This window comes from Bactrocera oleae, chromosome 3 (assembly GCF_042242935.1).
Source record: "Bactrocera oleae isolate idBacOlea1 chromosome 3, idBacOlea1, whole genome shotgun sequence".
In the NCBI taxonomy this organism is placed as follows: Eukaryota; Metazoa; Arthropoda; class Insecta; order Diptera; family Tephritidae; genus Bactrocera; species Bactrocera oleae.
Genome location: NC_091537.1, coordinates 64,091,273 through 64,103,362, shown reverse-complemented (window position 1 = coordinate 64,103,362; position 12,090 = coordinate 64,091,273). Strand labels below are relative to the sequence as shown.

General features: G+C 32.5%; 1 long non-coding RNA gene across 1 annotated transcript in view; it reads left to right on the top strand.

Annotated features, from left to right (window-relative positions):
- Positions 1 to 11,103, top strand: part of LOC118682519 (uncharacterized) — a 42,867-nt gene extending 31,764 nt beyond the window's left edge. Inside the window, exon 4 of the long non-coding RNA XR_011395425.1 lies at positions 9,684 to 11,103. This is a non-coding gene — a long non-coding RNA (uncharacterized lncRNA). The remainder of the gene's footprint in view (positions 1 to 9,683) is intronic.
- Positions 11,104 to 12,090: the final 987 nt, after the last annotated feature.

Below are 12,090 nucleotides of genomic sequence, written 5' to 3'. Positions count from 1 at the left end.
ATATTACTAAAACTCAGAAATCATATTTTTCTGGTAATACAAAAATAGATAAAAGAGGATCAATACTACCCCTAGCTCCCATTGGCTTTATACCGTATATATGAAAATATGAAAATTTTACACTGGATATATTACAGTTTAATGCCGAAAATGTGTGAAATTGGTGCACGTAGTTCCCAGCTCCCATATATTACTAATAATGATCTGCGTAATTTCAGCAGATTTTGTGCCCAATATGTCGATCAGTGTGTGAATTATCTTCACAAAATTACATAGAAACATGTGCTTGAGTGTACTTTAGTAATGGAAAAAATTAATGCAATCAGTCCAAAACTTTCTCTGCCCCCAATATATGTGTATTTGTTTATGTATAGTGATTTTTGACATTCCAGCTGACTTCAAACCAGTGGACCAGTTTTCTTAGATATTAAGTGGTTTGGTGGAATAAAATTTGTCTAGACCTTTGTCTAAACCTCATATCCCTAAAATATTGAATTCTGATCCTCTGGTTGACCTTTTCCACATTAACTCAATAATTTAAATTTAGCCTCTTTGGTTAAGTTTATATCACATGTGTATTTCTCATTTAAGTGTAATATAATTTTAGTTGACGCGAAGTAAAACATAGTAATAAAAGATTTGAAAAAAATTTTTTTTGTGATCCCAAGTACGAGTTTAAAAATTAAAAAAGAAAAGTTTAGTCCCACAAACCAAGATTTAAAAAAAAAAAATTTAGAATTAACATTTTTTCGCGTTTGCTTACTTCGTGATCTACTATTTTAAAATGGAGCTCGCATAGAGCCATCATTTTTAATACTTAAGTAGTGATCGGTAGGGAGCTCATAGACCACGGGTATTTTTGAGATTTTTGAGCATGCGTGTGTTTCACACAGACTTGCTACAATTATTATACTGTAGCAACGAAACCATTGCCAGTTGCTTTCTGACTACCATCGTATAGGGGGAGTAAAGAAACTATCAGCTGATAAGATGTAAACAAAGCGACAGCTAAGGGGTTTAAAAATGTCAATAAGAGTTCGGGGTTGAATTTCTATTGGCATCCAAGATGGCCGACTTTTGACCGGAAAATTATTGCATCTGGTTATTTTCTTAAAATTTATGGAAAAGTTGCTCCAAAAATATTAGATATTAATTAAGATTTATATTCATGTCTCTTTTTAACTGTGGCAAATAAATAAAACCACAGAAAAATGTATGGGGCAAATAATAACAAATTTCAAAGATTTCCACCACCTTGCGTTTACAAAAACAAGTATTACACAAGTAATGAAGGGCTAAGTTCGGATGTAACCGAAAATTGCATACTGTTGCAACTCGCCAGGATCAAAGCCAAGGGAATACTTTAAGGTACATAAGGTTTGTTAGAACAACGAAAATCAATATATATGTAGTATATAGTAGTTTTGGTAATTTGTGGACCAATTGCATATATAATATAACTCGATTAGATGGAGGCGATATAAACAACCGTTAGGTGAACAATACTATTATACTCTGTGGCAACCTTTTGAAAAAGTAAAGAAATATAGCCTTAATCGTGGACATGCCAGATGGATGGAAAAGAATTCTGAAGTTAGTAGCAAAATTCCGATTTAAACATCATACTAAGATTATTCGAATGCAAATTTATGAGGCCAAAGGTCAAGAATACACACCCGCTTGGCTCACAGACCTGAGAGCATTTATAAAACAAAAACCGCGCTTGCAGAAACAAGTCCAAAACGAATGACAAGTCCTACGAAATGGAATTTAAGATTTTTACATAAACTTATTAAAATTATAATATTTTATATTTTATTATTAACTTTTGTTATTAATAATCCGTATATAATTTATCACACCGTTTATATAATTGCGTATTTGACGATAAATTTTTAGATTTTTTTTTTTAATTGTACCTTGTGTAGAGTATTAAGCGATAGGCAGATTTTCTGCTTTATGTAATTCCAAATGTCCGTATATAAGTACTTATATATGAGCGCTGTTCGGAGAGAGCGAGAAATTGAAATTGGTAATGTGTTGATGTCTTACCGTATGCACTTATGTTTATATGTATCAATTTACAGTATTGTACAAGTATATTAAAATAGATAAAATTGAATTTATGTATGTATATGTATTATTATATGTAAATAGTATACAAGGTGCGTTCCAAAGTAAACAGGACTTTTAAAAAATAGACAGGACAAATAGTTTAATCGGCAAAATCAATTAATTTTATTCAAAATAGTCTCCTTCTGCCTGAATACAACGTTTTGCGCGTTCAAGAAAGTTATAGAATGACTTTTTTAGGTCATTTGTCGGTATAGCGTTGAGGATGGCGGTCGTCGCCTTTTGGATGGCGGCAACGTCAGCATAGCGGTTTCCTTTCATGGCCAAATGTAGTTTTCCGAAAGAGTAGAAGTCGCACGGTGCCATATCAGGTGAATACGGGGAGTGGTTGATTGTTAAAATTTGATTTTTGGTCAAATAATCGGCCACATGCGTCGATCGATGAGACCGCGCATTATCGTGCAACAAACGCCAACTTCCATCTTCTTACTACCAAACGCTTCAAAACCCCAAAGTAGAATACCGCAATAACGTTTTGGCCGGGTGGAACAAATTCTTTGTGGACAATACCCTTGAAATCATAAAAACAAATCAGCATTGTCTTTACTTGTGGCTTCTCCAGGCGCGATTTTTTGGGTTTCGGCTCATTTCTCATTTATGTCCTCACGACCACTTTGAAAACGTTGAAACCACTCGTGCACTCTGCTACGAGATAGGCACTCATCACCATAAACTTGTTTCATTAATTGAAACGTTTCGGTAAAAGTTTTACCAATTTTAAAACAAAATTTAATGTTGGCTCTTTGTTCGAAGCTCATTTTCGCACCGATGACAAAAACATACTGACACTTAAAACGCAATAACTACACTTTCAATAGATGAAATGTCATGAAAATATTGCTGGAAGTCGATAAAGGATAGCAGACTCTAACGCACTAGTCGACATATAGACATTTTTTACTGTTTACTTTGAAACGCCCCTTGTATATGTAAATTTCTGGTTGATTTTTTTTTGTCTCTCTCTGTTAGATTCTCAATTTTCCTTGTTTTGACGCAAACCTGCTTATTGCTTTGTTAAGCATAAGGGGTATTGCCGGAAAAGTTTACAAGTAAATACTTTGGTATGTTGTTGGAAACGTAACGTGTGTTTTTAATGCACAAATGTAAGCATATAAGGCAATCACTTTATGTAATATGTTTATTTTCGATATATATTTTCGATGTATATACATATATACACAAGGTAGAAAAAGTCTCCGCTCACTGAGTACCAAATCTTTTGATCTAAAATAAAAGTTTGACCAATTGGCCAATTAAAAAATTTTTTTTTGTGTTATTAAATCATATCTTTGCGCCTAAAAAAATTTACTTTTTTCAAATTATTCAGTAAACAAAAGCCACAGAGTTCATTTTCATTTTAAAAACAATTAACTTAAACAGAAAAAGTCCCCGCTCATCAACCAGAACACAATAATATCAAGTAATTATAAAAAGTTTAATAGCTGGTGGGGTAGCCTCGAAATTTTAGAGCTTCTGCTAGACGTTTAGGCATGGAGTGTACTAATTTTCTCTATCTTTGGCTGACATTTTACTCCATTCGCCCAATATAACGGTCTTGAGTATTTCTTTGCTGGTAATCGTATGTGTGCGAATTCTGCGCTCCAATAGAGCCCATAAATGCTCAATTGGATTGAGCTCAGGTGATTGTGGAGGCGAATGTAACTGTTTTGTAGCATTGTAAAGAAACCAAAGGCGAAAAAGTTTCGCTGTATGCTTAAGGTCACTGTTGAAAACAAAACACGTTTGACAATCCTAATTTGTCAGCACTTTGCTTCATTTGTCCTTTCAAAATATTTAGATAAACAAATTTATTTATTATGTTATATTTTTGATAAACTCAATGCCACCAACTCCACTTGCTGCCATACACCCCCTCAATTGAACTCCACCCCCACTATGCTTTACGGTTAAAGTAAGATTTCGTGCTTCAAAGACCGTACCAGTTTTTCGCCACACCATCTGTCTTCCTTTTATTCCAAATATACAAAATTTGGTCTCATCCGACCATACAACCGATTTCCAGAAAGATATAGGCTTGGTTATATGTTCGTTTGCGAATGCAATGCATATACTTATATGCATACCTATATAAGTATATATATATATATTATATATACCAAACTGTTTTCGGCTTTTCCCGTAAATTAAAACCGTAAATGAAAACAGTTTGGTGACCGGTATATTTAAGTATTATTCTAGTTTTTTATATAGAAAAAAACGAAATTTTCCATACATCTATCTTCTATCTATACATATGTATGTACTTATATATAAAAATTAAATCCGTTTCCCGTTGTCACGCCATAACTTGAGAACGGCTAGACTGATTTGGCTTTTTTTATAGTTTTCTAATACTCTGTAGAAGTTTCTTCCTCTTATTAAGATAATGTCTCAGAAAGATTGAAAAAATACATTTAGTGTTGCATATTTTATAAAACGCGCGTAAGGAATGTCATCGTTATTCACAGCCATATACTATATTGAAAGAGCATCGTTTGTTGGGAAATGTGGTTACTTAATTAAATTCTAATTAATTGTATCGACTTTGCGGGTAATGTTAATAAAACATATAACTAAAAATATTGTTTATCAAAAAGAGTTAGAATAAACCTCAGAGCAGAGAAGGGTATAGACAGAGAATGTTAATAAATAGAGAAGGCGCAAATGTTAAATGTGCTAAAATGTTAATTAATAAATTTTAATGCTATTAAAAGGCGCAATTTCGAAAGCTCAATTACACCACATTAAAAAGGTACCTTGCCCTCATGATAATCGAACTCAACAAACTACACCACTCTAAGCAGAAACCAAGTAAATTGTCACCACCTTATAAAGGAACGGCTAATATACAGCTGTTGACAACTAATTAGAAACGCTGTCTTTTTTAAAGTAAATGATGTTATTTTCTATTAAATCACGTATTTTTAAAAATTAAACTCTAACAGCAAAAATTTGATTTATAATTCGTTTTTATTCCAAAGGTTTATACCAAAACATGTGGAATTAACGATTTGAGTGCGACAACTAATTAGAAACGAAAAATTTTTATCAGCAAAAAATATGCTATACAAATTTGCTTACTTTCAGTTAGTATTTTGTTGCATAACCCTTTTGCTTTAATACTGCTTTACATCGATTGCGCATTGACGTTATACGACTTTGACAGCGCACCACTGGTATTGCTTGCCATGCCGTCCTAGTTTCATCAAAAAGGGCATCCATATTTGGGATATTTTTGATACTGACGGCTCTGTTAACATCACCCCTGAGATGTTCTATGGGATTCAAGTCTGGGCTGGACGATGGCCACTCCGAAACATTGATAGAATTCTCATCAAAAAACTTTTGTGTCAACTTTGCCGTGTGCTTTGGATCGTTATTTTGTTGGAATTTCCATACAGGAGGCAAATTTTCCTCAGCTCACTGCAACATGACATTTTTTACGATGTCAATGTATTTCTCCTTGTTTAAAATTTCTTCAATCCTATAGAGTAGACAAACACCATTCCAGGAAAAATATCCCCACACCATAATTGATCCTGTACCATGCTTCACTACGCTCGAAACATAGCGAGGATCAAATTCTTGATTGATTGGTCGGCCTTCGACCATCAGGATCTATACGATTAAGTTTTGTTTCATCGCTCCAAACGACATACTTCCATTGTCTTGTAGTCCAAGACCAATGAGAGTTGGCAAAGTCTACGCGTCGTTTCCTTTGCATTTTAGTCAGAAGTGGTTTCTTTCGTGCTGCCCTGCCGTGAAGTCGAGATTCGACCAAACACTGGGCAACTGTTTTTTTGGATATTTGGACATCATATTCGTCTTGAATTTCTCGTAGAATGTCAGTAGAACACTTTTTTAGGTTTCTTTAAGAGATGGTAATGATTCTGCGGTATATTTCTGCTGAAGTTTTCCGGGGTATTTTTATGCGTGCAACATTGGAAATGGTTTTAAAAGAAGGGTATAGCTTAAGGGCATTGAAAACCATTATTTTAGAGCATTTGACCTGATTCGCAATTTCTTTGTACGTCTTTCCAGCCTGACGAAGGTCAAAAATGGAATTGCATAGGGCAGGTGTACAGCTGCTGCTTTTCCTCATTACAAAGCTTGAATATAACATTTTATTATATTTTAAACAACAACTTTGAAAAAAATACTTACCAGAAAGCAATAATATTATTATTAAAAATTCTCACCGTATGCAATTGTGCTACTTTAAATAACTGTTTCTGACGTGACGCATGTACTATGTGTAAAAAAATTAACAGTACTTCCACTGCACAACTACAAAACTGAGCGAATTTAGTTGTAAATAGAGTATCACAAACAATGCAAGACTTTTAGGAAAATAAATAAAGGTGTATCAAAACATTTTATTATCTTACTCATCAGCCACCTATAAAAAGGGAACTTTTCTAATTAGCTGTCAACAGCTGTATGTATACGCAGATGTTCTTTGGCATGTGTATTTAGGAACATTAGAATAACAAAAAGAAATAATACATTTTGAAGAACATTTATAAAATGAGGAAAAAAAGAAAATTCAATTAAAATAAATTTAATAAAAAAGGTTTATAAAAATTAAAAAAATAATAACACTAAGTACATCTGCGCAAGGATGTGAACTCAGGCAAATATTTGATGTGAATTTGCAAAAACGAGCTGTGCTATACAAGCAGCACCACAGAAGTGATAAAGAAATATTATCAAATATAATATGTGAACTGAAACAGCTATTGTTGTTTACTAGTTTCAAATGATCAATTTGTATGTGAATATTCTTGAAATTGCCTTTCCGTCATTCGCATCTGCAAATATATTTGCATAAATGTACACATATGTATGTACATAAGTATGTCCCTCAATATGCCTTTTGAAAAAAAATCAAACATTCGCGCAAGCAATCGACCAATAAGATTCGAGCAAGCATGCCCTATAGTTTCTACATATTTCATATTACAATAGTCCAGTCATTTAAGCTTAAATTAGGTAAGAATCGGAATTCAGATACCCAGCTGTAAGTCTGTAAATACTTGTATATTGACACCCTAAAAGTTGTCTCAAAACCTACATATGGTAGGGTGTACGCAACTAATAAATTTCAAGGTCAAAGGTCACAAAAATCGGTTTTTGCGCTCAATGTTGTAGAATACAAAATTCTCTACAAATTTTGTTTAAAAATTTTTTTCATACGGTGAACCGTTTTCGAGATAGAGGGCTTAGAGCGCGCGGTCACAGCATCACTTCAGGTCAACCGCTGCCTCCGATCAAAAACGCGCCATATATAGTTGATGAACTATCGATAAATCAATGATTATAAATATTTTTCAATTTTTATTAACTATTATATTATATTTTATCATTTTCTTCATGCCTTAAATCTTTATCTATTCAAAAATACTGATCACCGTTTCCTAAAATTAAAAAATAATGAAGGGAAAAACTTAAATCTTACTATAATTATATTCCCATTAACACTAATGACATTTTAATTAGAAAATAATTAAGTGCATCTTCTTTAAAATCTGTAAATTTGTAAATAATAGGACAAGATATTGATTTACTCATCATTTTAATTGGGCGTACACTGTCTTACGAACAAGAAATTTTCTTTAAAAAAGTTGGGAAAGGCAATGTAAAAACGGAGATATACTCGACTAAAAGTTTTGATTATTATCCTCATTCCAAAACACATATTTTATTTCTGCACGCATTAAGTGGATGTGACACAACTTCTGCGCTTTTTAAAAAGGGAAAAAAAACATTTTAAAAAGTTTTTGAGAAACTGACCAATTTGGATGAACTAGCTGCAGCATTTGAGAAAGAAAATTGTTCGGCCCAGAGATTATTAGAGAGTGGAACTCAAACCTTATTGGCAGTCTATAATGCTTCGAAATCTGTGAAAAGTCTCGATCATCTTCGTTATATGCATTACGGCAAGTCTACAAAACTTAATAAACCTGTGCAGCTTTCAAATATTCCACCAACAAGTGCACCTGCTCATCAACATTTCGAACCAAGTTCAAACTTGGTTAGGGCATGATTTGGAACCCCAGGTATGGGGTTGGGCAATGCGAAACGATTTTCTGGAGCCTATCATGACAATTTTACCACCTGCTCCAGAACATTTGCTAAATACAATTTTCTGCAACTGCAAGAGTGGTTGTGGTTCGCGATGCGGATGCAGGAAAGCGGGCTTGCAATGCTCTTTAGCTTGTGGCCAATGTAATGGGCAAGCTTGTCTCAATGCTCTACCATATCAGAGCGACATTAACGAAGATGGAACTTTTGACCCCGAAATCATGGAAGAACTTGAAACAAATGTCGTTGAAGACGATAATGAAGACCAGTTTGAAATTTACCAGCAGCCGGAAGACGACGATGAAAAGGAAGAAGATGATTAAAATTATAAATTGTAGTTTTTGTACCCTTTATTCCATTTTTTTACTTTTAATAAAAATAAATGTATTGAATGATATTTTTTAATATATTTTTTATATTTTTTTTTATCATGTAAGAAGTTATTAATATAATATTAATAAGGTTTAAATTCAAATATAATTTCTATATTTTCATTAACAATTCTGCAATTTCATGGGCAGGTAAGTGTTGTTAAATAAATTAATACTGAATAAAAAGTGGATAGGTTAGGAAAAAATGATAAATTATAATATAATAGTTAATAAAAATTGACAAATATTTATAATCATTGATTTATCGATAGTTCATCAACTATATATGGCGCGTTTTTGATCGGAGGCACCGGTTGACCTGAAGTGATGCTGTGACCGCGCGCTCTAAGCCCTCTATCTCGAAAACGGTTCACCGCACGAAAAAAATTTTTAAACAAAATTTGTAGAGAATTTTATATTCTACAATATTGATAATAAACACCAATAGCAAAAAACCCATAGGAAATGAGATATTTACAAAAAAAAGCGCAAAAAACCGATTTTTGTGACCTTTGACCTTGAAATTTAATAATTGCGTACACCCGACCATATGTAGGTTTTGAGACAACTTTTAGGGTGTCAATATACAAATATTTACAGACTTACAGCTGGGTATCTGAATTCCGAGGTGAACTTACTATAATGACTGGACTACAACGCCAACAAATTCATTCATAAGGAACCCGCGTATGCTACAAAACGAAGAGTGATCGTTTATAACTCTGCTCTGCGTTCTTTTTGCTGTGCGCCTGGTCAACCAAATTTGATTTTCATATGAAAATCCTACCATCCCCCTCGCATTTGTATGTTGCCTACAAGCTGCTTCCTCACAACATTTGCTAAAAATCAGAAATTGAAGAATTTATCTGATATTCCCTTCAGAAAGGAGAATTGGCAACATGACCTATTAGCGATTTGAAATATTATTTTAATTTATTTCATATTATGCACTATATATGGCATTAAATAATAAAATTTCTATAAAATTGGCATTCATATGAAACCTTTTATTACTTCTATATATTCTAAGCACACTGCATATAATACTCATGTATAAATATATAGGTATGTTTACTTATTATTATTATTTCGTAGTTTTTCGATTTAGCCCATTTTATCTAAACACGACGCTATCAAAATACACCCCAATCGGTAGTCGTAGTATTTCAAAAGAGCATAAGTCAACTTGCAATAGCAACCACTGCAAAAAGGAAAACGAGACAACATAGCCAACCGACATTGTCGCAAAATTGTCGATTCAAACAAATTTTGTCAACTCCGCGACGATGCGCTAAATTCAATATGTATGCGAGCTCATATCTATGTATGTATATACATATGTACATATGTTTGTGGACAAAGTCGTCATTTGGTTTTTTTCAACAACACAATGTCCGCGCGAACTCGCAGTTATTTCGTTGGCTTGCCACCATGTACAGAGGCGTGTCAAGTGAGGACTCATAATATATTAATATGTTGCTTAATTTGTATTGAAAAATACTAATGCATTAATGACTTATTTTCGTAATATAATTAATATATGTATACGTAAAAATATAAATACACATAAATTCATACTTATTTAAATGCTTTTAAAATAAATTCGATTATAAAAATATATCTGAAATAATTATGTGTATCAATATCTAAAATACATAACAATGAGCAAACTATTAATATCACAATGATATTAAGGTCAAAGATAACCTAGAACAAAATTTAAGTGCTATAGATAAGAACTGTATTTCAAACATCATAGATTTTAAGGAAGTACAATGCGAACTTGAAAAATTAGAAAACGCTGATGAATTTGTTCAAGAAATAGTTGTATTTAAAAACTTCAAAGATGTAATAACTCATGACTGTAGTAAAGTAAAAATAAAACAAAAAGGAACATTCTTGATCAAATTTGAGAACTGCAAGATAAATGCATTAAATAAAACTTATACCAATGTCAACCTAAAGATATATGACACACTTGCTTTACCTAACTTATTACAAAAATAAACGAAAGTAATAATACAAAACTAAATTTGAAAATTTATACCTAAAACAACTACAGCAGGAGAATAACATAAAAATATTAGTCGGTAATAGTAGAAATACACATGTAATTAGTCTAAGCACAGATATGGCAATTATAATTCTCTTCATCATAGCATTTGTTTATAAATTAACATAAGCGGAAATGGTACATAGTATCAAAGCCACAAATAATGTCCCAAATGAGAAAAACGGACCATTTCTACAAATTTCAACACCCCAATTAAATTAACTATAAAATCGATTGAGGACAAAGAGTTAATGCAAACAATTATTAAAACCAAAATAAATACAAAAAGCAATACAGCAATTGTCAAGCTATGCCAATGTTTATGAAAAGACTTTGCAACTAATTTAGCTTTAGAACTAAGTAATGAAATGTAAAAAGAATATAAAACTACGAAAAATTGTAAGTGACGGCAGTTTTATTTGGATAACAATAAAGAGCGGTCACACTGACCAAGAAAAGAAACCTGTGTGTTTTTTTACTTCCTTTACAAAGGAAGACATTAATTTATATAATTAAATACAAATATGTATATATGTTTTGTTTCTTTATGCCTCTGTTTTTGTTTTATATTTAATTTTGGATCTGCTATTTAGCCTCTGCTTACTTATTTTATGTAATCCTGCTTACTGTTTTTTTAAGCATATGTAAATTTGTAAGTAGAGTGTGTTTGAGTATTCAAAAGTAAGCGTATATAGGCTAGCACTATTTTTTTCCAAACTGTTTGGTTTTTTGTCGGTATTTCGATTTTTTTTTTGTAAAATCCAAATCATAAATTGTAACCGTTAGGTACCAATTTTGTAATTCGGCCCAAACGAATTTTTTATTACAGGTTTTATAAATTATTATATAAAACTATATGTTACCACTCACTTTATCTTAACTCAAGGGTTTTTTGGGGAGATAATATACATAAGTAAGTATGTACGTCTGTGTATGCAGTTTCTGCAATTTATATTCTTCCTCCAGCTTGATAGTTCAAACAGTCACCGACGCTAAACCAAAGACCGAATCAGCTGATACGACCTATCTTATGAGAGCGCAATGTAAATGAACTCTTACCGCCGCTTTTACCATTCGCTTCTACAGATCGTACGGTAAGATATCCGCGAAAATTGGATTTTTCGTGTAGAAACGAGTGAGCTGAGAGTAAGAGAGCAATATCTTGCAACGCAGGTTTGCCAATCTCGATATTGTGTAGTAATTCAAAAATAAACTTGAATATATTTGAAATATTCTTTAAATAACTCAAAATCTCAGTCGAATACATTTATTTATAAATAGGTAAACTATTCTTAGCAGTTGGATTTTAGTTTTGAGCTTTTACATTATGAGAAATTATAACTAAAAAATTAAAAGTGTGAAAAATCGTGAAAAAACTGATTTCTGCGTTGCAACTACGGACATAACTTTTGACAAATATGGTTTGATACGGGCGGTAAGTACGGAAGG